The following is a 26,556-nucleotide window of genomic DNA, read 5'->3' on the forward strand; positions in this document are numbered from 1 at the left end:
TTTATTAAGTGCCTACTACATATTGGAAGCTTTCCAATTTTTATAACCCGTTATTTCCCATCTGCTGTGCATTTGTCTTAGACAAGTTTGCCCCACCCTTACCTTAAAAATGCCAAATGGCAACGTTTGCAAACTTTGAAGAATTTATTATGCTCTCAAAGCAACAGATATTAACAATAATATCAAAGTTTGACAGATTTCTCATACTTTGATCAATGTGCACACATTATGAATTTAAAGTGTATTCCCAAGTTACAGACTGTACTTTAGCACATATAAAGTGACAAAATATAGCACTTGTGTCCACCTAAAGATAAACGCCTATAGTTTTTAAACTAAGCAAAGAGCAACATACTGGTATCACAGGAAAAATGAATATTAGAAACAACCTTAAAACCAACTTATTAATTTTCCCCCATCATTTTTTTAGAAATAACCTATTTTATCTCAATAACAGACTAATGTTAGAATTTCCGTCCATGTTTCACCCATTTTTAAGGTATTTAGAAGATAGTTATTCATCTTCAAGAGTAATAGAATTGGACCCTGAATGTCCTCTAATCTGGACCATTTTTTAATGGTAGTAAATTTTGAATTATACTCTACTGGCAACTCATCTTGAGTCAAAGCTAATAAAAGATTTGTTAAAATAAAGTGAGTTCTCTTCCCCAAAAGTGACAAATTGTTTATTTTACTAATATGGCATTTTGTTTATGTATTATTTTGATTTTGATCTTAATAAATGTACCCTTTTAAATAAACTGCTCTTATGTCAAGGCAAAAAAAAGGACAAAAGAACAAACGAAAGAATGAAAGAACAAATGAATGAACAAACAAAAGAAAGAAAAAGAAAGAAAGGGAGGAAGAAAGAAGGGAAGAAAGAAAATCAGACAAACTCAAATTGTGAGGCATTCTATAAGATACCTAGCTAGTACCCTTTAAAGTATCTAGGCCAAGGGCTCAGTCAGTAGAGCATGCAATTCTTGATTTTGGGGTCATAAGTTCAAGCCCTGTGTTGAATGTAGAGTTTACTAAAAAAATAAATAAAATATTTTTTTAAAAAAAAGTATCAAGGCATGAAAGGCAGAGACAGAAAGACTATCACATAAGGAAGCCATGACCATTAAATGTAGCGCAGTATCGTAGATTGGCTCCTGGAACAGAAGAAAAGTCAACAGTGGAAAAACTGGTGAAAAACTGAAGTAAAGTCTATAGTTGTCAATAGTATTATAACAATATTAATTTCTTACTTTTGATAAAGGTACCAAGGTTATGAAAGATGTTAACATTATAGGAAGCTGGGTAATAGGTATGAGAACTCTATACTACCTTTGTAAGTACCAGTGATTCTAATGCAAACTCAAGTCTGACAACCACTGTTCTATACCACGTCCTGTGTCTTTTTTTTTAAGTAATCTCTACACCCAAAGTGGGGCTCAAACTCACCACACCAAGATCAAGAGTTGCATGCTCTACCCACTAAGCCAGTTAGACGTCCCCATGTCCTATATCTTGATAAGGATGTGGGCTACACAAATATATGCACTTGTCAAAACTCATTGTTCACTTTGAGATTTGTGCATTTCACTATATGTAATTTATACCTCAAAATTAGATAACTGTAAAAATCCAATCATAAGTGTTTCCCTTCCCCCTACCCACAATACACACAGTTTTGATAACTAAATTACTACGTAATTGAAACGATTTCTTCAAAAACAGGTAAAAGGATGCACATAGACACTTAAGTGAGTCAAATATTTTACCAAGAAAAGATACTAATTCATGTAGGAGTCAAGTTCTACATTAAGTATTTCATAACTAAGATAAGACTGACTATGAAATTTTTATTTATCTCAAAAGTAAATAATTAATGGAAACTCAAAGAAAACTATTCAAAGCAAAGAAATTACCTTGGCTCTTGATTCTTCTTTAACTACAGTAAGATTGCACCTACTTCTCAAGCATACATAATAACATAAAGTATCAATACCTAGCTAGACCAGAGCAAAGCTATCAATAGACTTTCAGTGCCATCCTTAACAAAAATTAGGAAAACACAAGATGTCTTATCTGTCTATTGTCTACCTAGACTCTCACCCTTGCTTTATATCACCTTGAAATGGAGACAACTGTTCTCTCATTTAACCAGGCCTTAATGCTCAAAGTGTAACCCAGACCAGCCGAACAGGTATCTTCTAGCACATGTTAGATGGCAAAATCCCAAGACTGATCCCACATATCTACTGCATCAGAATCTACATTTTAACAAGCTCCTCAGATGATTTATGTCACATTAAGATTTAAGAAATACTGAAATAGAGAATAATTAATTTAGTATGATTTCACTCCAAAAATGTTGCAGAAGAACATCATAGTATAAGTTCAATAATTTAGATTACAATACATTAGGATTTGTGAAATCCTGAGTAGAATCAAATGAAAGTCTGCCACTGCCCACCCGTAACAGAAGGGACTACCATACCTAATCAAAATTTTATACACCAGTTTTGAATCAGCTAAACCTGGATTTAAGTCTTGGCACCCAGTTATTAATTATATGAACTTTAGACAAGTTTCTTCACCTCCCCTCGCCTCAGTTTACTCATTTATAAAAGGAAAATACCATCACCTGATTCATGGGACAGCTGTAAGAATACTAAGTGAAGTACTTAGCACAAGAATACCCAATAAATGCTATTTCTTTCCCTCTCCTTTACCCAATAAACGTTATTTCTTTCCGTCTCCTTTCTGCTTTTTGAACAGAACAAGACAGACTCAAAGACAAATGTTGCCACCTATTCAACATCAAAACACAATGAATAGGGCAAATGTTTTGATCCCAAATGCTTTCCTAATGTTGCTTTTTATTGATTCAAGCTCAAATGTAAAAAAATATATATATGAAAGACAAAACAAAGTTCAAATATTCCCTGGGACACATTATCAGACATTTTCAATGTGCTTTGGAAATCATTTTCTTTTTTGAAATATTAAAATGAATTTTTAAAATATAGTATATTACATACAAAATAACGCACTAAGAAGGAAATTACCAGACCTATAATTAAATTTGGATTAAAAGATGTAGTGGTGCTTCAAAACTTAAATAAATAAATACACAACATATACAAACTATACAAAATATTCTCAGCTCAAAATCTAACTGTATGCTAAGTGAAATAAGTCATTCAGAGAATGACAAATGCCATATGATTTCACTCATATGTGAATTTAAGAAACAAAACAGATGAACAAAGGGGAAGGGGAGAAAAGAGAGAAGCAAATCTTATGAGACCCAACTATAGAGAACAAAATGAGGGTTGCTGTAGGGGAGGTGGGTGGCGAATGGGCTAAATGGGTGATAGGTATTAAGGAGTATACTTGTAATGATCACTGGGTTTTACATGTAAGTGATAAATCACTAAATTCTACTCCTGAAATCAACATTATACTTTATGGGACGCCTCAGTGGCTCAGTGGTTAGGTGTCTGCCTTTGGCTCTGGGCATGATCCCAGGGTCCAGGATTGAGTCCCACATTGAGCTCCTTGCAGGGAGCTTGCTTCTCCTTCTGTCTATGTCTCTGCCTCTCTCTGTGTGTCTCTCATGAATAAATAAATAAAATCTTAAAAAAAAAAAAAACCTTTTAGAAGTCTATTATAATTGATATAGTTTCAGGTGTGCAACACAAAGATTCGATTTTTTTTAGGTTTTTTTTTTGTTTTTTTTTTTAATTTTTATTTATTTATGATAGTCACACAGAGAGAGAAAGAGAGAGGCAGAGACATAGGCAGAGGGAGAAGCAGGCTCCATGTCAGGAGCCTGACGTGGGACTGGATCCCGGGACTCCAGGACCACGCCCTGGGCCAAAGGCAGGCGCCAAACCGCTGAGCCACCCAGGGATCCCTGGATTCGATATTTGTATACACTATAAAATCATCACAATAAGTCTAGTTACTATCTATCACCATACAAAGTTATTACAATATTATTGGCCATATACTCTACTGCTCTTCATATTTAAATTGTCTATTGAGCTTTTAAAAATCTAACAAAAGGGGATCCCTGGGTGGCGCAGCCGGTTGGCGCCTGCCTTTGGCCCGGGGCGCGGTCCTGGAGACCGGGGATCGAATCCCACGTCAGGCTCCCGGTGCTTGGAGCCTGCTTCTCCCTCCGCCTGTGTCTCTGCCTCTCTCTCTCTCTCTGACTACCATAAATAAATAAAAAAATTTAAAAAAAAATTATAAAAAAAAAAAAAAAATCTAACAAAATGTTTCAATTTTTATGTATAAAACAAGAGTGTATGCCTTGGGAAAAAAGCATTAGTTCTACTGTACTAACTTCTCAGATTTTTCTGTGCTATTTGTGTAAATCACTGACCTCCCTCCCGAAAGCCACTCCAAAAACCTAAATGACCAATAATATGAATGATAATAAGGTTATACCACCCCGGAGCAAGTTTAGTTCTAAGTGACTTGTAAAGCATAGAGTCTTTAATACTATACTTGATCTGCACTAATACCAAAATAAGAGATAAACAGGATTAAAGTTGATGTGAAAGAGGTAAATGTACCGAGGGCTTGAAAAAATAGCCTGTTTAGTATGAAACTGAACAGAAGAGACATCTTAAGCTGAAAACACATGGCTATATCAAACTCAGGCATGGCTTGTTTTTTATCCCCACACTAATATTATCGAACTATTTGGGAAAGAAAGATACCTGCATTTGGGATGGGGGCTGGTGTTTAAAAAAGAAAAAGCTTTTTGCAATCAAAGATGACTAGTACTGAACACTCCTGATAGAAAGATATAGAAATGTACAAAATAAATGTATAATTGAATATTAAATCCAAAAAGTAATGATTCACAGAAGTAATTTATAATAAACTGCAATCAATGATTAGAACACAGAAAAGGCATATTTCAACCTCTTGGTTAATATCTTAAGATTACTTACTATGCAGAGCTAAAGAAGCTTAAGCTTCAGAGCCCTCATTTAAACTGGTCCCTGCCAAGGCCAAGTGATATTACAAAGCCATAATATGAAAATCTCTAGAGGAAGATGAAGCAAAAAAAATAGGAGAAAATTAATTTAAAATGCTATGCTACTCTTCTGAATTTTGTGACGTTTGTGTTATTTTTCAACTTTTAAAAATATGTAATTTGTTGTGACTTATTTTCTCATTCTAAATATTTTTCATCTCTAATATTGTATTCTTTTTCTTAAAATAATTTAGCCTGCCTCATATTTTTGGTATCACTGTATTAAAAGACCTGTTTGAAGACCTCTCACCTTTCAAAGATTTGGGGTTTTTATCACCAGGTGTAATATACCAAGCCCTGGATCAAATTTCAATGGAATTTTATTTAGAACTTTTATTTCTTAAAACCATTTTCAGCCAGTGAGAAATAAGAGGTAAAAAAAAAAGGTGATGAAATAGAAAAGAACATCTCATGGATAGGTGATATATGAACAGAAAAAAAGATTCATTTGCAATGACATTATCTCTTTAAGCAAGATGGGTTACAGCTAAACAGTAAGAATGTGATAAAAAAAAAAATAGTTCAGCAAGCTACTGGTAACTAACAGTGAAGAAGGCTGACAGAAAACAGGAGACCATGAAATCAAAGAGAAAAGAGTGGTTAAAAAAACAGCCTAGGGCAGTGCTTCAAAATGTTAACATAGAACTACGATATGACCAGCAATTTCACTCCTAGGCATATACTCAGGAAAAATGAAGACATATGTTCACGCAGCATTATTCATAATAGTCAAAAAGTGAAAGCCACACAAATGTCTATCAGCTGATGAATGAATAAATAAGTAAAATGGGGGGAGAGGGAGTGAAATAGATAGATTATGACTGGAAGCACAAACTTCCAGTTTTAAAATAAGTAAGTCATGGAAATGAAAGGTACAGCATACAGAATCAATAATATTACAATAACATTGTATGATGACAAATGGCAATTACACTTATCATGGTGAGCACTGAATATTACATAGACTTGTTGAATTAATATGTTGCATACCCAAAACTAATATAACATTGTATGTTAATTGTATAGAATTTCAATTTTTTTAAACTGAATAAATAAAAATAAAATGTGGTATATCCATACAATATAATATTATTCAGCAAAAAAAAAGGAATGAGCTATTGATAACATGCTACCATGTGGATAAATTCTGAAAATTCTATACTAAGTCAAAGAAGCCAGTCACAAAAAGCCACATATTGTATGATTCTATTTATATAAAATGTCCAGAATAGGCCAATCAATAGACATATAAAGTAGTTAGTGGTTGCCTAGTGCTAGGGTTGCAGAGAAGGGAATGGAGATTAACTGCTAATGGGTTTTGGGGAAAGACTCGGAGTGTTCTAAAATTAGATCGAGATGATAGCTACAAAACCCTTGAACATACTAGAAAACACTGAATCGTATACTGTAAATGGGTAAATTGTACAGTATGTTAATTATACCTCAATAAACCTATCAAAATAAATAAATAAAAGCCAAAATCAGAACATATGTAAGTCAAAGTACAAGCTAGATTTTAAAAGAATGTCATTTAAAATAATAATAATTAGTTTCTACTAGTAAAGTGCCCACTATGTGCTAGGTACTATGTTAAGCCTATTATATTTTATGTTGACTCTTGAACAACATGGGTTTGAACTATACAGGTCTACTTATATGTGAATTTTTTTGATAAATCCACTTATATGTGGATTTTCTTAATTTTTTTATGATGTTTATTTTTCCTTATGATTTTTTTCTTAAAGGTGGTGATAAAATCTTTTTTATTTTTAAGATTTTATTTTATTTATTCATGAGAGAGGCAGAGACATAGGCAGAGGGAGAAGCAGGCTCCCTGCAGGGTGCCCGATGCAGGACTCGATCCCAGGACTCCAGGATCATGCCCTGGGCCAAAGGCAGATGCCAAACCGCTGAGCCACCCAGGCATCCCTTTTCTTAGGATTTTCTTAATAACATTTTCTTTTCTCTAGCTTACTTTAAGAATTCATTTATAATACATATAACATACAAAATCTATGTATCACTAAGGCTTTTGGTCAATAGTAAGCCATTAGTAGTTAAGTTTGGGAAGTCAAAAGTTATACATGGACTTTTGACTGTATATGGGATCAGTGTCCCTCACCCACAAGTTGCTCAAGGGTCAGCTATTTCTAATCTTTTCAGTAGTTCTAAAAAATAGGTTTATAATGTTAAATGTTGTATACATTTAACAGATGAAGAAACTGAGAAACAGAAATGATAACTTGCCTAATTACACACAGCTAACCAGTATCAGAGCCAGGATTCTTTTCTCTTCTTTTCTTTTCTTTTTAAGATTTTATATATTTATTCATGAGAAACAGAGAGGCAGAGGGGGAAACAGAGCAGGGAGCCTGATGCAGGACTCAATCCCAGGATCATGACCTGAGCCAAAGGCAGACGCCCAACTGAGCCACAGAGGCATTCCCAGAGCCACTATTCTAAACCAGGTCTGTGATTCCAAAGGTCTTTGACCCTAATACTCTTTCATTATCTTAGAAATAAACCCAGGAACCTTGTTCCATGTCCCCTTCCAGAATTAACAGTCTGTGATACAAACATTTAAACTCAGCCTGCTCAGGGCACCAGGTGTTCCATCCTCATCACACTAAGCTGTTTGTCACCATTGTTCTCAGCCAAACTTTGGACCTCATTAAGTACTAGAATCTTCTCAAGCAAAACTGTGAGATAAAATTACAGCAAACTGGGGATCCCTGGGTGGCTCAGCGGTTTAGCGTCGCCTTCTGCCCAGGGCGTGATTCTGGAGCCCCAAGATCGAGTCCCAATCGGGCTCCCTGCATGGAGACTGCTTCTCCCTCTGCCTGTGTCTCTGTCTCTCTCTCTGTGTGTGCCTCTCATGAATAAATAGATAAAATCTTAAAAAAAAAAAAAAAAGTCAAGAAGGGAGGTACCTCAATAAAAGGGCACAAATTGAAAAGGAGTTTTATCTTACTAGTGAGATTATAATAAAGCACACAAGTAACTTGTGTTTATTTCCCTTTTGTATCTTCCATCCTTTAGTAAAGTACTAAATGTTCCAGTCTGGTCTCAGCTATGTACTTCAGGAGTATTAAGAGAAGACTCACCTTCAGGACAGAAAATTGAAGAGAAAGCAATACCCCCTGAGCTCAGCCAAGGCATTCCTCAGGAGGTGAATCTTTAAGAACAAAAGTCCTTGCCGTGAGCTCGGATCATTCCAACCCCTGTGCAGAATCTCCTAAAGTCAACTTTGGAGGTTCCTAGCTTTTATTTATTAAAATAGAAAGAAGTTTTTTCCCTATCAAAAACAACCTTACTGTAAACTCAGGTCTATCTGGTTCCAAAATTCCTCTTTATTGGCTGCTACATTATACTGCCTCCGAAATACTATTAATAGAAAACTGTTCAGCAAGAGTAGAGGAGAGAATCATTTAAGGAGGAGGAAGGAAGAAAGGGAGGGTAGGAGAGAGAAGGAGAAATAAAAAGAGGAAGAGATTTCACCAAAGCAATAAAAACTCATTGTGAATTGAATGTCAACGATGGAAATATTTACATTTAGTATATGCACATATTCAGTATATATGAAGAATAGTACCTGATATATAGCTAGCATTTGATATGTGTTAATTCCCTCCCTTAGGAACAAAGACAAGAGCCAACTAGAAAAATGCTGTCTTAAGTTTTGGCTTTTGAAGAAGTTCAAGTGTAATGATATTAGAACAGATATCCAACAAAAACAAAAAAAAACTCTGTTTCTTTACTGTAAAACCATTCCATAAGTAAAAAGAACCCAGAATTGGGGTGATTATAAAGTTATACATCAGTTTGCTGTGCAAACAAAAACAGGAACACACTCTCTCACTTCTCAATATGTTTAAAAGCAGAAATATATGCAAATTCATGAATTCATTACACCGTACAATCATTTGTTTTTTTTTATTTGCTTTTTTTTTATTACTTTATGACAATAAGGTATTTCTTTCCGTATCTGCTAAAAATCACAAAGATTTAAGGCACTTCAGATTTCAGGTGGCTTATGTACAAGCTCCCGTGCAAAAATACCCTTCCAACGAACATCAGCCAAACCCCTTCCTGTTTTTCAACCTCGTATGTTTACTTTCACATCTGCTGCAAAAGATAAAAGCAACAATGAGGACATCAACCACATGATCGTGTCCTACCAACCCAGAAAGGAAGCTACAAAACCAGAGTTGCTGTGAAATGGGTCTTTAGAAAGCTCACACACAGGCTTAAAAATGTTACAGTGTAAGTCTGAATCAAATCCAAAGAATACCACTAGACAAAACCATATATATTTCTGTATAGCTATATTACATTTATTTACATATAACAATCAGACACGTAGATGCACAATTTAAGTAGAAAAAATATATGGGTCAAGATGTAAAAATTATCCTTCTTAACCATAAATTATTTCCCATCTCCATGAGGCCATATTTTACCAAGAGGGAAATGGACCTAACACTTATTGAGTATCTGCAGGTAACAGGCACACTATCAGGTTTGTTTTTCTTTGTCATTACTATGTACTCTGTGTAATGTAGGTATGATCTTCATTTTACAAAAGAGGAAAACTAAGGCATGGAAAGTACTTTCATAAGAGCACAATTATTAAGAAATAATTAGCTTTAACAAAAGGCCTGTATCCAGATCTCTCCTTCCCCACCTGCTCATAGACATACTGAGAAAACAAAGGTACAACAGTAAAGAAGGTGGCTTTGAAGACAATTTTCACTTGCTAGTTGTACAACTTTGTACACGTTACTTAACTTTTTAACCTACTACTTGAAATGTAAAATAGGATTAATCACATCTGCTGTGTAAGGGTTGTGGTGGGGTTTAAATGCAAAAATAATGGCTAACATCTGTCTGGTGCCAATGTTCTACTTTGGCATTCTAGCCCTGGAGCTCATGCTCTTCAACACCTGTGTCATATGTATAAAGCACACACCACAGAGCTCAGCTCATAATAAGTCAGCAATAAATACTAGCATTATTATTTTATCTTGCATATTACACCACCCAGTAAACAGTCACCGAAATGTATTAAACCAAGTACAAGAGCCAGAATTTTAATCCCGGTTTTACTCGTGCTTTTCCCCATAACTACATGTGCTTCCATGACACAGTGCCTCTATTCTTAAATTTTTTGTGTATGCCCAGACATTTCTTCTAATACTAGATGATTAAACTTCCTTAGGTCAGGGGGTGTCTTCTGTATTCTTGTGATCACATACACCCACAAGGTCCTGCTCATTCTGCATAATTAATATGCATAAAATGAATGAATATGCCATTCCTCTGCTCAAAATCTCCCAAGAATTCCTGTGTCAGAAAAAAACACGGTCTATAGCATAGCCAAAGAGGCACTACTTGAACCACTCGTTCTCCTACGTCAACTTTTCTGAACTCAACTTGTACCATTTTCCCCTAGATCATTTTGATCCCACCACATTGGCTTACTTAATGTTTCTCAAATACACCAAATACGCTTAACCTTTATGCCAATTGTTTTTCTGCCTGGAGTGCTCTACTCTAGATAGCACTCAGGACTCTGCTCAACAGTCACCTTGTACAAGAGGTCATCTCTGACCACTCTATCTACTATCTAAAGTATCCACCCCACTTCCCTCACTCTTTGTCCCCTTTTCCTGCTTTCCCTGATCCTACAGAAATCTTTTACTTTACCCCTGATTTGTGTACTTGTTAATTATCTGTTCTCTATCACTAAAATGTAAGCTTCAGAAGAACAGACATTTTTTCTATTCTACTTTATTCACTGTATGTCCCAATGCTTGGTAAATAGCAGATGATCAGGGCACCTGGGTGGCTCAGTCGGTTAGGTGGCTAACTCTTGATTTTGCCTCAGGTCATGATCTCAGGGTCCTGGGATTGAGCCTCACGTCAGGTTCTGCACTCAGTGGGGAGTCTGCTTGAAAATGCTTTCTCTCTTCTCTCTTTCCACCTCCCCCTACTCTCTCTCTCTAAAATAAATGAATCTTTTTTAAAAATAGCAGATGGGGATCCCTGGGTGGCGCAGCGGTTTGGCGCCTGCCTTTGGCCCAGGGCGCGATCCTGGAGACCCAGGATCGAATCCCACATCGGTCTCCCGGTGCATGGAGCCTGCTTCTCCCTCTGCTTCTCCCTCTGCCTCTCTCTCTCTCTCTCTGTGACTATCATAAATAAATAAAAATTAAAAAAAAAATAGCAGATGATCAATATTTATTAAATTAATAAATGGTAGATACGTTAGTTATCTATCTATTGTCATACAACAAAATTACCCCCAAAATGGGGCACTTGGCTGATTCAGTCAGTGGAACATGCGGCTGTAGATCTTCAGGTTGTAAATTCAAGCCCAACACTGGGTGTAGTAGTTACTTAAAAATAAAATCTCAAAAAAACTACCCCCAAAACTTGGTGCCTTAAAACAACAAATATTCATTACTTCTATTTCTGTGGATCTAGAATTCAAGCACGACTTAGCTGGGTGCCTTTGGCTCAGGGTGTCTCATGATGTTGCAGTCAAGTGTCAACCACGTTTGCATTCATCTCAAGGCTCAACTCTGCCTGAAGGATCTACTTCCAAGCTCACTTACATGGCTGTTATCAGGCCTCAGAAGATCTGCTTCCAAGCTCACTTACATTGCTGCTGACAGACTTGGTTTCTCAACATGTGGGCCTCTTTATAGGCTGCCTGTACATTCTTAGGCTATGGCAGCTGGTGATCCGAATGATAGGAAGAGAGCTAGAAAGTGCCCAAGATGAGAGGGACCAAGACAAAAGCCACAGCCTTTTGTAACCTAATCTTGGAAATGACATCCCACCACTTGTGCTGTATTCTATTCATTAGAAGTTAGTCACTAGGTCCAGGCCACACTCAAGGGGAAGAGATTACACAGAGCATGAATATTAAAAGGCAAGAATCACTGGGGACCATCTTAAAGGTTGCCTACCATTGTTGGCATTATAAAAGTCTAAAAACCAAACAAAACAGAAATACTTTGCTCTTTGGCCACCTGATATATTCTTTAGAATATTTATTTATAGATGATGCTATGATCATTATGCAATCATTCACCCTAATCCTAATCTTTTCAGTCCTACAATATATCAGCGTTCATTAACAGTCATATTAGAGACAAACAACTAGCAAGAATAAGTCAGCAAAAATAGCATCTGGAAAAAAGGAATTATTGGATAAATCTTGCTAAGTAGATGACAATAATCTCTTAAAATATGGGTTGGATATTGGGGCACCTGAGTGGCTTTGTTGGTTAAGCAACCAACACTTGATCTCGGCTCAGGTCTGGATTTCAGGCTCATGAGTTCAAGCCCCACATTAGACTCCATGCTATACACACACACACACACACACACACACATACATATACACATACACATATACAGGGCTCCATGCCATATATATATGTATACACACAAACACACACACAATCAACCAATATATACTATATATATACACACACACACACACACACACTATGTATGTAATTACATAACAGTACATACAATATCAACCAATATCCAATCCATATATATATATATATGCATAATCCATATATGTGTGTGTGTCTATATATAGATGGATTGGATATTGATTGATATTATGGAAATAGTTAATTTCCTTAAGTATAATGGTGGTACTATAATTATGTAGGATAACGTCATTGTTTGTAGGACATGCATACCAAAGTGTTTTAGGTATAAAGTGTCATAACATCTGTGACTTACTTTCCAAGAAAATATGATACACACATATACAGAGAGGCATTGAGAAGCAGTCAGAATTACAACTCAGATCCCAAATCTTAATTATCCTGGGAAATCATATTCTCACTATACCCCTACATGTCTAGTGTGTCCCCTATGTTATGTATCTAGCTATTGTACTATACAATATCTGTGTTTAGGGGATGAGGATGAAATGAAAGACAAGATATTGACCCTCTGCCCTCCAGAAACTGGCAATCTCATTGGGGAACAGCAGTTTTATATACAATATAAAACAATAAATAATGAATCTGATATATAACAAATAAATGCTGCAAGAGTTCAGAAAAGGATACCAATAAACCTTCAGAGAATAAATATCTTTGAAAGCTCTTTCCTCTAACAGGTTTCTTATTCTTGGCATCCTTTCCCTTAAGTACTTCTCCTTTACTTTATCTACTTGGCAACAACCGACTGATTATTTCCTACCTTTTAACAAAATTATCTGGAGACTATCTAAAAATAAAATACATGTTTTGCCTGTTTAGAACACAGGATATGATTTTTAAAATAAAATACTATTTACATTTTCACTGGAAAAAAACACTAAATATACTATGTGGATTTTTTTGCCTTCAAAAGCAGCTATGTTATTTCAAGAGTTGAGGATGCCAGAAAGCTTGAAGATTTAAAAATAACTTCACAAAGAGCTCATTTCCAACACCAGATGGAAAGAAATTACTCTAAAGACACATGTGTGGGAGGACATATATACAACATCATATGACACCATGCAAAAGGTTTATATAATTACATAATACCATCAAGATTAGCAGGACTCACAGGTAGTAAGTTAGCAACAATGCCAATTCTCTGAATCATTAAAAAAGATAAAAGGGCAAGAAATAGCAAGTGGGTGGTAGCAAAAAAAAAAAAAAATTCACTTTAAGATCCCTACCTTGAATCCCTATCCCCTTGAAATGATTGACAGATAAAATTCGGCTGGCTCAGTCAGTACAGAATGCAACTCTTGATCTCAAGGGTTGTGGGTCTGAGCCCCATGTTGGTGCAAAGATTACTTAAAAATAAAATCTCTTAAAAATAAATGAACAAAAATCAAAAATAAATATATGAATAAAATTTGAAGGCTTAAATCCTTGGAGCTCTTGACAGTTCTACCTATATCTATTTGGTCAAAACTAGAGAGAAACATGAATTTCAATAACCTGTGCCAAGTATATTATCAAAGTGAAACACTTCTCACTTGAATATATGTAGAACTTCAAATTGGTAAGTCAAAATACTTGACATATAAATGAAAACATCAATTCTTTATAAAATGATGTATTCAAAGATACACTGTTAAGATCTCATTGTGTTAAAACGATTCTAATAGGGTTATTTGTAAAAGCATTAAGTAATAACTGAATAGCAATCACAACCCAATCTGGACATAATATTATACATTCATAAATTACCAAAAGTATACATTTCTATTTCACTTGTGGGTCACAGGTTTAATTTAACCAATTCAAAATAACTCCGTGGTTTAATGTTCCTAAATCACTGAGAATATTTCAAAACTTTTATAACATAACTTTTTATGACTTAATGAAGATATTATCAAAAGTTTTCTGAATGAAAATTAATATAGAGGGGAATCCCTGGGTGCCTCAGTGGTTCAGCGCCTACCTTCAGCCCGGGTCGTGATCCTGGAGTCCCGGAATCGAGTCCTGCATTGGGCTCCCTGCATGGAGCCTGCTTCTCCCTCTGCCTGTGTCTCTGCCTGCCTCTCTCTCTCTCTCTCTCTCTCTGTGTGTGTCTCTCATGAATAAGTAAATAAAAACTTTAAAATATATATATTAATATAGAAAATATTTAAGCCTCAGTCTATGTTGTATGCAGTGCTACAATTCAGACATATAGAGTGCCTACCAAAAGTTGGTTTGGATTAGGATAATTTTTGTAGAGAACAGAAGGCTGCAGAGAAGCCTTCTTTTGTAGAGAAGCAAGCAGGCTGCATTTATAAATCAAAATTAACTTCAGGAGTATATATTATACCCTATTTTATTTTATCTTATTATTTGCACCTATTTCCAAAAAGAAATTGAGGTGTTCCCATCCCTATTAATATTAATATATAACAGAATTACACATATACATTAAATACAGATAGAAAAAGAATTAGATAAGATTAATAGAGCATCTACTGCTTCTTCCAATCTTACATATCAATATAAACATTTAGTCATACTTCCTATCTATTCCAACAATCTTGCCTCTTCCTACCCACTCTGCCAAGATTACTCTAACCCTACTCAAGGCTCCACTCCACATAGCTCAGAAACAATTTTAATTTCTCCAAATAGATTCCCTTGAAAGTTGAAGGAGGGCCTAACTCAGTTTTGTGGTAGTGACGCAAAGAACCCTCAGCCATAATAGGGAGACAGCAATAGACAATCACCGTTTAATCCATATGGATTTATCTTGGAAATAATCAAGAGATAACTGCAGTATGAAAACTGGTCTTAATAAGTGCGATAACAAAATAATAGATAATAAAATAAACATGATGCCAGAATTTCTATATACAAAGGACTTTTAGGGGTAGCATATTTATTTAGGGTGACTTTGGAGGAAGCTGATAAAGATTAGGGAGTATATTACTCTCCAAGTCTCTCCAAGTTATTCCTTGAATTGTATTGACCACATCCAATGTTGGTATTTTGTTTTTCTTTAAAGTCCAAAGGGCTAGCCAATTTATTTTCAAATACTTCAAGGCTGATACAATCTCATTTAAATAAAAATAATTAAGAAAAATAAGTGCAAACAGACTTTCATCGTAATCAGATTCTCTCACTAAACTTTCCTAAAACCAACATGTGAAGTGGTGTCAGTGAGGCAGTTAATTCTAAATAAGATCTGCACTCAAAATAAAATATCAAAGTTTTCCTAACACCTTCAGTTTCTGAATACTGTTTGTTGCTTATAGCTTCTTTAATCCTTCTCTCTGTGTATTCATTAAGTAGCAGCAGAGTAGACTGAAATACTAATTTAACCCAGTGTGTATAACAGAATGTTTGTTACACTGCATTTTACTGAACATACTATGAAGCTACTCATAAAAAGGACACACAGTAAGCCACCAATGACATTCCAACAAACTTAAATAAAAAGCAAAAATTAAAATATATATTTAGAATGTGGCTCTTCTCTAACTTAAAGCTATTATAAATGCAATGACTCAATTACCTTCCAAAAAGTCTACATCCTCTACATAAATAAGGCCCACAACTGATAAATTCAGAGGCCTTTTTTAAAAGTTTTTAAGTTTCAACATTGGGAGTATTAGAGAAAAAAGCCATTCATTAAAAAAAAAAAAAAAAAAAAAAAAAAAAAAAAAAAAAAGCTCTTAAAATTATCATTGCTTAGCTCACAAATAAAATTATTCCATTCTCAAGAAATAGAGGAAAAAACAAGTTCTTCAAAGGTAGGGATGAATCTGCATCTGAACATGCCATGTAACCAATCACGGATTTGATAAGACTCTTGGAAAAATACACTGGCAGCACTTGGTTCTGGCCATGCTCCTTAGATAACAAGAAAACAGATTGTAGTCTAAACATGTGCTCCTCTTGATTTCAGAACCAAATTCAGTCCCCCCCTCCCCCAGGAGACACTGATATGTTTTTTTTTTTTAATGTTTTTTTCTTTTTTTTTTTTAATTTTTATTTATTTATGATAGTCAGAGAGAGAGAGAGAGAGAGAGAGAGAGGGAGAGAGAGGCAGAGACATAGGCAGAGGGAGAAGCAGGCTCCATGCACCAGGAGCCCGATGTGGGATTTGATCCTGGGTCTCCAGGATCGCACCCTGGGCCAAAGGCAGGCGCTAAACCGCTGCGCCACCCAGGGATCCCGAGACACTGATATGTTAAACTCATAAAATCAGATCACTAATATTAAACTGGATTTGAACATTCAGAAGACACTATATGCAAGCTCTATCACTCATATCACAAATTATAGATCATATTTTTTTTTTGGTTTTTGCCTCCTACTAAGGCTGACTTTACTCTTCAGAAGTAGATCTCAAAAAGAGGCAATACTAAAAAGCATTTATTTATTTTTTAAAGACATTATTTATTTGAGAGAGAGAGAGAGCATGAGCAGGGTGAGGAGCAGAAATAGAAGCAGACTCCCCGCTGAAGAGGAAGCCCCATGCAGGCTCAATCTCTCACTAGGCATCATGACCTGAGCCAAAGGCAGATGCTTAACCACTGAACCACCCAGGTGCCCTAAGACCATATATTTTAAATCACAATCTATGGATAAGCGTATCGAAGCACCTGCAGAGAATTCAAGAACCCTGTGATGTTTAGGCAACACTGCTGACAGACTTAACTCTGAAGCATTCTTAGCAAAAGTAGGAAGGAAACCAAATAATACTGTAAGCACACTATCTCCCATAATATGAATTTGTTTAAAATTAAGACCATAAAAAAACTGAAAAACGAGATAGAAGTCTAGCTCTGTAATTTCCAAAAATGTTAAACTTAAGCTGCAGACAAGAAAACATCACACTGGTGAACTTTAAATGTAGGGCACAAACCTGACAAAAAAGAAGAACAGGAAAAAATATATAGGTCATACCTCAACAAATGCCACAATCTTTTTTTTCTTTTTTTCCAGAGGAGACAGGAATCATTTAAAATGATTTGTCAGTTTAGAGGTGCCTGGGTGGCTCAGTCAGTTAAGTATCCAACTCTTGATTTCAGCTCAGGTCATGATGTCAGGGTCTGAGAGCAGAGCCCCATGTGGGGCTCTGCACTCAGCACAGAGTCTGCTTAAAATTCTCCCTCTCCTTCTCCCTCTGCCCCTACTCATGCACTCCCAAATAAATAATATCTTCAAAAAACAAAATAATAAAATCATTTGTTAATTTTGATATTAGCTTAGAAGTGTTTCAGAAGAAAAAGAGAAGGGATAAAATGAGAGCATGTTTAAATATGCAAAACTGTGTATTCCTTTGCTAATGTTGTTATATTACTTTGCTAATATTATTCTATCTTGTTATTTTATATTGAGGATAAGCCTAGTTTAAAACAGGTTTGTTCGGGCAGCCTCGGTGGCGCAGCGGTTTGGCGCTGCCTGTGGCCTGGGGTGTGATCCTGGAGACCTTGGATCGAGTCCCGCATCGGGCTCCCTGCATGGAGCCTGCTTCTCCCTCTGCCTGTGTCTATGCGTCTCTCTCTCTCTCTCTCTGTATCTCTCATGGATAAATAAATAAAATCATTTAAAAAAATAAAAAAAATAAAACAGGTTTGTTCAACATATCTACTATTTGAACACAACAAATATCATTTGAGCGTTTAACAAACATTAAGGAAATGTTGACCCTTAGACCACCAAGAAAGAGAAAAGATGCATAAAGCAAGCAGAGACACCTAAAAGATGAGTCTCCTAGCTTGGATTAGCTTAGTCTACTTCTATTAGCTTAGTCTATTTGCTGACAGAATTTCCAAGCATTAAACTTCAACTTGCCAACTGGTAGAGTTCTTAGCTCTGTGTAGAATGGAAGCCTAAGTAGTTTTCTTAATCCACCATCAGCCATCATCTATTACTAAGGGCTACCCCTATCCATGGGACACTTAGGACCTAAATCCTTTTAACAAACACCCGTTAAAGAAAACTGAACTAGCTAGCCATACAAATGAATCTCTAAGAAAATTCAAAACAAAACAAAAAAACTCCATCACGTTCCTTCCACACATGGAACTTTTCCCCATACTTCAAATTCCTAATATGTGGAGCACTTTTAAGGTGAAAGATCCAAAAACAGTCAGGAAGAACATATCCAGAACAGCACAGCCAAAGAGACAGATAGCCAAGCTCTTCTTGGTTGAAAAACACAAGTAATGAGAATAGCGGTGGAAAGGTAGTTTGAGAACTTACGTATAAGACATTTGGCATTAAAACACTGGTATAAATGTTGGGAGAATTTTGGCGAGGCCTAAAAATTTAAAACATTTATTTCCAGGCCTGAATTCAGCTATATAAATAAGGGAGAAAAGTGTTGTCGGGTTACCACCAGAAAAAGAAATCAGAAGGTTATTAGCACACTCCCAGTGAGTTCACTTTTTTTTTTTTTTTGAGTTCACTTTTAATAGTGGCAAAGATATACCCTACTTCAGATATACCCAGAGATATGAATAACTCTTATCTTTATCTTAATTATAATCTCTTGTAGAAAGCACTCTGAATTAGCACCATGATTCCAAGGCAATCTGACATTCAGTTAGAGCCACTTTTTATGTCATTTATTGAGTGCTGACTGTGTGCCAGATACCCTGCCACATACTCTACACGGATTATATCAAGAACACCCCCAAGAAACTATCCACAAAACCAAAAATTATACAACTGGCAAAGAACTCAGGATGTTTCCAACTCACAGGAAAAAAGGAAATAAAAGAGTACATCAAGTTTCCACAAAGAGTAAGGGGGAAATACAATATATAGATCACCTGCTCGATTAAAAAGCATAAAACCAACTAAAATTTCTGCCAGGAGTGAGAAGACAGAAAACAGTAGTGAGCAACAGCGTATACAGGATGTCCTCAACGGAGCATAAATCCACTATAATAATATCCAAGACACAACCATTTCTTGCGATTTTCCTTAAAAACAGAAAGAACAAAATAGCAACTGTGAAATCACCCAGACTACTTAAAAACAAAAAACAAAAAACAGAACACCCATCTCCTAATCAGCAGTTCATGCCCAAAAAAAAAAAAAAAAAAAAAACCCACAAAAAACAGAAGTCCCCCCAGACTAGGCATTTATGGTAGGGCACGGGGAGAGGAACAACAGGATGACAGTGGCTATCATGTGGCCAGAAACCGGTCTGTCAGCAATTCGTCGCACGTGAGATCAGCGTCTCTCCAGAGAACCCGCGATCCTGAGGCGGATGGACCGGGTCGCGGCGCCCCCCCCCCCCGCGCGCCCCCGGAACCATCGCGGGGGGGAGGGGAGGCCCTGGGAGGCCGAGCCTACAGCCAGCCTCCCCACAGGTAGAAGCAGCCCCGCGAGCAGGAGGAAATCTTTCCAAGCCGACAGATGCAGGAACTGAAAAAGGAGGTCACGATGCTGAGAGAATAGATTTAACCCTTTGGTCCCTGGGCACCGCGAAGACGGGGGCGCGCGGCAGGGCCTCGGGGTCGCGGGGGGTCGCGGGGGGTCTCCGGCGGGGAGGCTCCCTCCAGCCCTCCGACCGCGCCAGACGTCTCCCGGCAGCCCGGCCACCTCGTCACGAAGAAACTGCTCTGCGGCTGCACGCAACACCTTCGCCACCCGGAACCCGCAACCCTCCTCCATTTGGTTTCCTTCCAAGGCTCCTGCCCGCGGGCCGTGACGGGCGGACCTCGTCGAAGACCCCGAGCCCAACTTTGCGGGGCTCTCCCGCGGCGCGGCCGCCCCCCCGCCGCCCGCCCGCCTCCCTCGGCTCAGGCCGGCCGCGTCCCGCCTGCAGCCCCGCAGCCTCCGCGCCCCCGGCCCGGGGCCTGAGGGGGGGGCGGGCTGCAGACAAAGGGGCTGCGGCGGCGCCGCCGCGGCCGCCAGGACCGTCCCCTCGGGGACAGCTCCGCGCCCCCCACCCCGCTTCGCGCGCCGCCGCCGCCGCCGCCGCCTCGCCTCACCGGTGGCCCCGGGGCCCGGGCTCCCGAGCCCGCCGCTGCAGCCGCGCGAGGAACAATGGCAGGAGAAGGCGCCGGCGCCGACGCTCGGGCCCTCTGCGGCTCGCCGGCCCGCCGGCTGCTGGCGGACTGACTGACTGACTGACTGACTAACCCACCGGCGGAGGGAGGGAGCGAGCGAGCGAGCGAGCAGGCGGCCCCGGCGCGCGCCCTCCCGCCTTCCCTCCGCGAGGCGAGGCCGCCGGCCCGCAGCCAGCCAGCCCGCGCGCGCCCCTCCCCCTCCGTGCGCCACAACATTGTAGTAGATTTCTATTGGGCGGCGCCCGAGGGAGGGAGGGGGCCGGGCCCGCGGCCCGCCTGCCCATTGGCTGGGGCCAGGTTGGGCGCTCCTCTAAGAGTCCCCCTCCCCGAGGCCGGTCAGCGCCCGGGAGGGGAGGGAAAGAGAGGGGAGAAGGCGAGGGGCTGGGCGCGAGTGCGCAAGCGCACGTCCGACTCGCTCCGCAGGCCGGGGGTTCCCGGCCCCTGCAGCACCCACGTGGGGAGCGAGGCCGCTCGCTCCCCGGACCGAGGGGAGGCCCTTCCCGCCGGGATTTGGAAGCCTCAAGCAAAGCCAAGGCTGCTGCCAGCCGCCCGCCCACCCGTGCACCTCGTGACCTTCTTCTCTAAATCACTTAGATTTCCGGGCCTCAGTTTCCCCACCTACTAACTCGGTGGTGTCTAGGCGCCATTCCCACCCTGACATTCGTGGAGGCTTCACCGCTCCTGGCAGCCGTGCCAGGCCCGACGCGGAAGCTGAATGCTGTGGCCAAGCCAAGATTTCACCTGTCTTTTTTGCATGGAAGGGTCTCCTAATTCCACTCCGGGCACCCTCAAAATCATAAAGACCTAGCTTCCGAGGTCTGCACGCCAGCTGAACTTAGGCTTGCTCTGACAAGTTGCCTGATGTGCCTTTATGGACTCCTGAAAAGGAGTTTCGGAGGCCCTTGACTCTTCACACTCCCTGCCAGGCTGGTCTCTGAAAAGGCTGAGACCGCACAGAGCAGAATGAAAGCACAGTCCCTCTAACGTAAGATGGGTTCTGGTATTCCCATTTTAGAGATGAAGACGCTGAGGCCGAGAGGCTTAGACCTGTCGGGATAAGAAGCCAGGCCATCTAACCAGAACCTGCTTCTGGCTCTCCTGGTATCTGATCACAGCCCTTCCCATCTGCAGCTCAGCCTCTAGACACAGACACCTGGGTTCAGTCCTCCCTCATGCTTTGGACTTCTGTCTGTCTCTAACCCCATAAAGGGAAATAGTGATAGTTCAACCTCATAAGAGCTACTGTAAGAATTAAGTCAGTTAAAATACGTAAAGGGCTTAGAATAGTGCCTAGCTCATAGTAAGATCTACCTAACTGTTCACTGTTACTGCTATTCAGAGACTGAAATATGGAGAGATGTAGCGCAGCCTGACATAATGTGTTTGTTAAGCTCTCAATTGTCAGCACTGAGCTGAGCACATGGCATGAATTACCGTTTGAAACATCCTAAGTGAATCACTTGAGCACTACCTTACTACCCTATCTAAAGTATACTCCACAGTACCCTTGCCCTGCTTTTTTTTTTTTAAGATTTTATTTTTAAGTAATCTCTACAGCCAATATGCGGCTCGAACTCACAACCACAAGACCAAGAGTTGCATGCTCTATACTCCCCTTTTTAAAGATTTTATTTTTACCTTGTCTCACTTTAATTTGCTTCATAGCACTTACTTCTACCTGACTTTCTTTATATTTCATTATTTATTGCACCTCTCAATAAATTGTGGCAGTTTAGATCCACTAAATGGCAAGCTTCAAGAGGACAGGGATTTTGCCCCCTCTTATTCATCTCCCGGAATAGTGCAGATTCAATAAGTACTTGTTGAACAAGTGAACAAATTATCCCCATTTTATATATAAGGAAGCTGAAGCTTAGTAAGGTCAGGTGACTTGGCCAGGGTCATTCTGTATAACAGAGGTAAAGCACCTATTCTTGAATATTCTGGTCCCCTATCTCGGGTTCTCAGGTTAAGCCATACTTTTGATTCAGGGAGCTCTCACCCTACCGTGTTTGTGCCTCAGAGGCTTCCTCCTTATCAGACCTGAAAATCTGGTACCATGGAGGATAAATCCTGAAGATAAATCACCAGGTGGCTTACCATGACCACCATGACCACTAATCCAGCAAATTCAGATTCATAAAAACCAATAGTCTCTATCCCATGAAGTGCTAGCCAATGACATAACATATTTCAAAAGGCCTGTTTGGATGGAGTGTGTAGTACTTAGCAATCACCACCCTGAAAAAAAAGTAGGAGTCTCAGGCTAGGAAAAAATAGCTAGACTAAGGCACTTTAGTATAAATCACTCTCATATTGAGAGTGCTCTGCAACACCACACCAAAAACTGCTGGCACTGGCTTTAGAATCACAAAGACCTGAATTCCAGTTTTCACTTTCAATTCTTAGCCTGGAGATGAAAGGGCTTTGTAAACTAGAAAGTACTATGCATGCATGACTGATTTTGTTATTAATTAGGTTATACACCATCACCTATTAGGCAAAGTCCTCAATCCCTGAGTTAGCTAGGCCCACCACACAGTAGAGAGTGAGGGGATAAGTAATGCCCAGTCTGAAGGAAGAGAAGCTACTCACACTACCTACAGTCATGTGCCCATGTGTCTCTGCAATTCAGACATCCAGTTCCAGTTCACCCCGCAGAGGCAGCCACTGGGTCCCAAGGGTAAAAGTCCCAAGCACCATCCCTGAGGCTAATTTTCTAGGCAGAAATTCAGCAACCTGCCTGCCTGCTTCATGCTCACATCTGGGTGGCGGTTGTGCCATGCTCCAAGACCCAGGTTGGGGTCTCTAGGGGCCATTTCTATCCCGCCTGCCAGCTGAGCCCACCACTGCCTCCTCCACCACCCCTCCTGTTCCTTCCTAGGGAATACAGACCCTGCTAGCTGCCTGTCAGCCCCTAGAGCGGTCAAGGGCACTGAGGAAAAAACAAAACAAAAAGAAAAAAGACAGCATGAAAGGGTCCTAATCCTTTCCCATTGCAAACTGAGCTCAAACACCAGCTGCACAGAAGAGGGTGAAATTAGGTGTCGAAATTAGGTGGTGATCAGTGGGGAAGGCCAGGGAGGGTAGCTGGGGCCTCCGATGACCTGGAAGAGATGAGGTTGGGAGACAGTGGGGGTAGAGTGGGGGAAACAGTTGGAGTCTGAGCCATTCCCAAATCTGGGACATGGGCGGATTAGGGACACAGCTGGCCTTACGGCCCAGTGATAGGGCTCATGGAAAACATTTGTCTGTTGTTGGGGAGTGGCAAGAGATGAAGAGGGCTTTGAAAAGCTGGGCCCACCAGCAAAGTGTTCTAAACAGTCACTACTGAATAAAAAACAATCCTGGTAAAAAAAAAAAAAAAAAAAAAAAAAAGTACAAAAGAGTAGAGTTATCTTTCCATCTTGCCCATGGTCATAAATTTGCAGTCATTTTAGACCTTTTAAATACAAATGATAAACAGGCTATGATCAGGCAGAAAAATTACTGTTCATACAGTGGTATGCCTTTCCTGGGAAATTATTTTTAGTAGTAGTACTTGAATTGTTCATAGAAAATATAGTTAATACAGGGCACCTGGCTGGCTCAGGCAGTGGAGTATGCAACTCTTGGTCTCACGGTTGCGAGTTCGAGCCCCAGGTTGGGTGTAGAGATTGCTTAAAAATAAAATCTTAGAAAGGAAGGAATAGTTCAACTTAATGCTTTTTTCATACTTAAATCATACTGTTTGGAACTGAGTTTGGAACTAATTGGAACCTAATAATTTGACATTTGCACCACCATTTTTAATACTGCCCTCAAGTAGATATACCATAATTTAGTTAACACTAAACACTGGACAGCTAGGTTATTTCCCATTTTTATTTCTTTTATTCAACAAACATCCTTTTATCTAATCATACCTATGATTATTTTTTTAGGATGCATTGACTGCAGCACTTTTTTTTTTTTTTTCTAAAGTATCACACACAAGCCTGCCCTTTCTGGTCATTTTTGAGATAAAGGTAAAGGTAATCAGCATATGTAGTAATTTTATACAATATCTTGTCTTTTGCATTTGAAAACACAGAGCATGCTTTGACCTCTTTGACACAATGCACTTTGCTTGGAAAAAAATGCATTAAGCTTGGTTCTAAAGCACAGTAAGAATAGAAAGTGTGATTGAGGGATCCCTGGGTGGTTCACTGGTTGAGCATCTGCCTTCAGCTCAGGGCATGATCCTGGAGTCCCAGGATCCAGTCACATATCGGGCTTCTTGCATAGAGCCCGCTTCTCTCTGTGTGTCTCTCATGAATAATTAAATTTAAATTTTTTTATTTTTTTTAAAGATTGTATTTATTTATTCATGAGAGACACACAGAGAGAAATAGAGAGGGAGAGGCAGAGACATAGGCAGAGTGAGAAGCAGGATCCATGCAAGGAGCCCGATGTGGGACTCAATCCCAGGAGCTAAAGGCAGGAGCTAAACCGCTGAGCCACCCAGGGATCCCCTAAATTTAAAAAATTTTAATGTGATTGAAATACATCCATTGGAGTTAGCAAGTTATGTCCTTTCTGCTATGAAGAAACAGGGGCAGAAGGGAAGGGAGTTGAAAATGTAAAAGATGGTAGCTAAGACACTTCCTCTAGGCCTCTAGATTCCCAAAATGTTAGAACTGGATATGCCCCTAGAGGTCCTCAAGCTCCAGCTGCAAGCTTTTAAACAGATGGGGAAATGGGTACAGAAACTGGAAGGGACTTGTCCAAGGTCACACAGCAGAGAGTGGCAGAGCCCAAACTTGAACACAAGTCTTCTGATCCTTACTGCAGGATTCTGTTCTCTGCCTTGAGTCCACCTAAATTTCCCTTCCAAAGCTACAGGCCAGGGATCACTGGGTGGCTCAGTGGTTTAGCGCCTGCCTTTGGCCCAGGGCGTGATCCTGGAGTTCCGGGATCAGGTCTTGCGTCGGGCCCCTTGCATGGAGCCTGCTTCTCCCTCTGCCTGTGTCTCTGCCTCTCTCTCTCTCTCTGTGTGTGTGTGTCTCTCATGAATAAATAAATAAAATCTTTAAAAAAAAAAAAAAAAGCTACAAGCCAAGCTGAATTCTACAGCTATAAAAACCTAGGAATGTCTGAGCTGGAAGGGCCCTTAGATATAACTTATTAATAAGAATAATGACAACTGCATTTATTAGTTATTTACTAAGTACAGGGCACATACTAAGTATTATATATGCATTTATTGCATTACACCTCATAGCAATCCTACAAAGTAATATTACTTTCAACTGCAGTCGAAAAACTACAGCCCAGGGCACCTGCGTGGCTCAGTCACTTAAGTGGCTACCTTTGGCTCAGGTCATGATCCCAGGGTCCTGGGATCAAGTCCTGCATTGCGCTCCTTGCTTAGCAAGGATCCTGCTTCTCCCTCTCCCTCTGCCTCTCCCCTCTGTTCATTCTCTCTCTCTCTCCCCCACCTTCTCTCTCTCTCTCACACACTCTCTCTCTCTCGAATAAATAAATAAAATCTTTTAAAAAATATTTTATTTATTTATTCATGAGAGACACACAAAGAGAGTCAGAGATATAGGCAGAGAGAGAAGCAGGCTCCATGCAGGGAGCCCAATGTAGGACCTGATCCCAGGACTCCAGGATCATGCCCTGGGCCAAAGGCAGAGGCTCAACCTCTGAGCCACCCAGGCATCCCAATAAAATCTTTAAAAGAAAGAAAAACTACAGCCCAGAGACATGAGGTGATTTACCCAACATCACACAGCTTAAACTAGCTCTGTCTGATACTACTGTCCACTGTTCCACACTGCTTTCATATCACTCTCAGAAAAGCAGTTTGGAAATGATATGAATGAGCAATACCAGCATCTGTCCCAACACCCCTAGGGAAAGGCTGTTGTGGCTGCTTCTGACTATAGCCCTGGGACATTCAAGGAGGGACTCAAGGATCTGGCCTCCTGTGACCCTCCCTAACCCCCTTCTCTGGACAGCTGGAGTG

General features: G+C 39.6%; 1 protein-coding gene across 2 annotated transcripts in view; it reads right to left on the reverse strand.

Annotated features, from left to right (window-relative positions):
• Positions 1-26,556, reverse strand: part of EPB41 (erythrocyte membrane protein band 4.1) — a 200,403-nt gene that overhangs the window by 160,105 nt on the left and 13,742 nt on the right. The window contains exon 1 of one of the 2 annotated variants that reach the window (XM_041764989.1): positions 20,487-20,714. The exons of the other annotated variant lie outside the window; for it this stretch is intronic. The gene's annotated coding sequence lies outside the window, so the exon portion shown is untranslated. Of the gene's footprint in view, positions 1-20,486; positions 20,715-26,556 lie in introns of those variants that run through there. 2 annotated transcript variants of the gene reach the window in all.

This window comes from Vulpes lagopus, chromosome 8 (assembly GCF_018345385.1).
Source record: "Vulpes lagopus strain Blue_001 chromosome 8, ASM1834538v1, whole genome shotgun sequence".
Lineage (NCBI taxonomy): Eukaryota > Metazoa > Chordata > Mammalia > Carnivora > Canidae > Vulpes > Vulpes lagopus.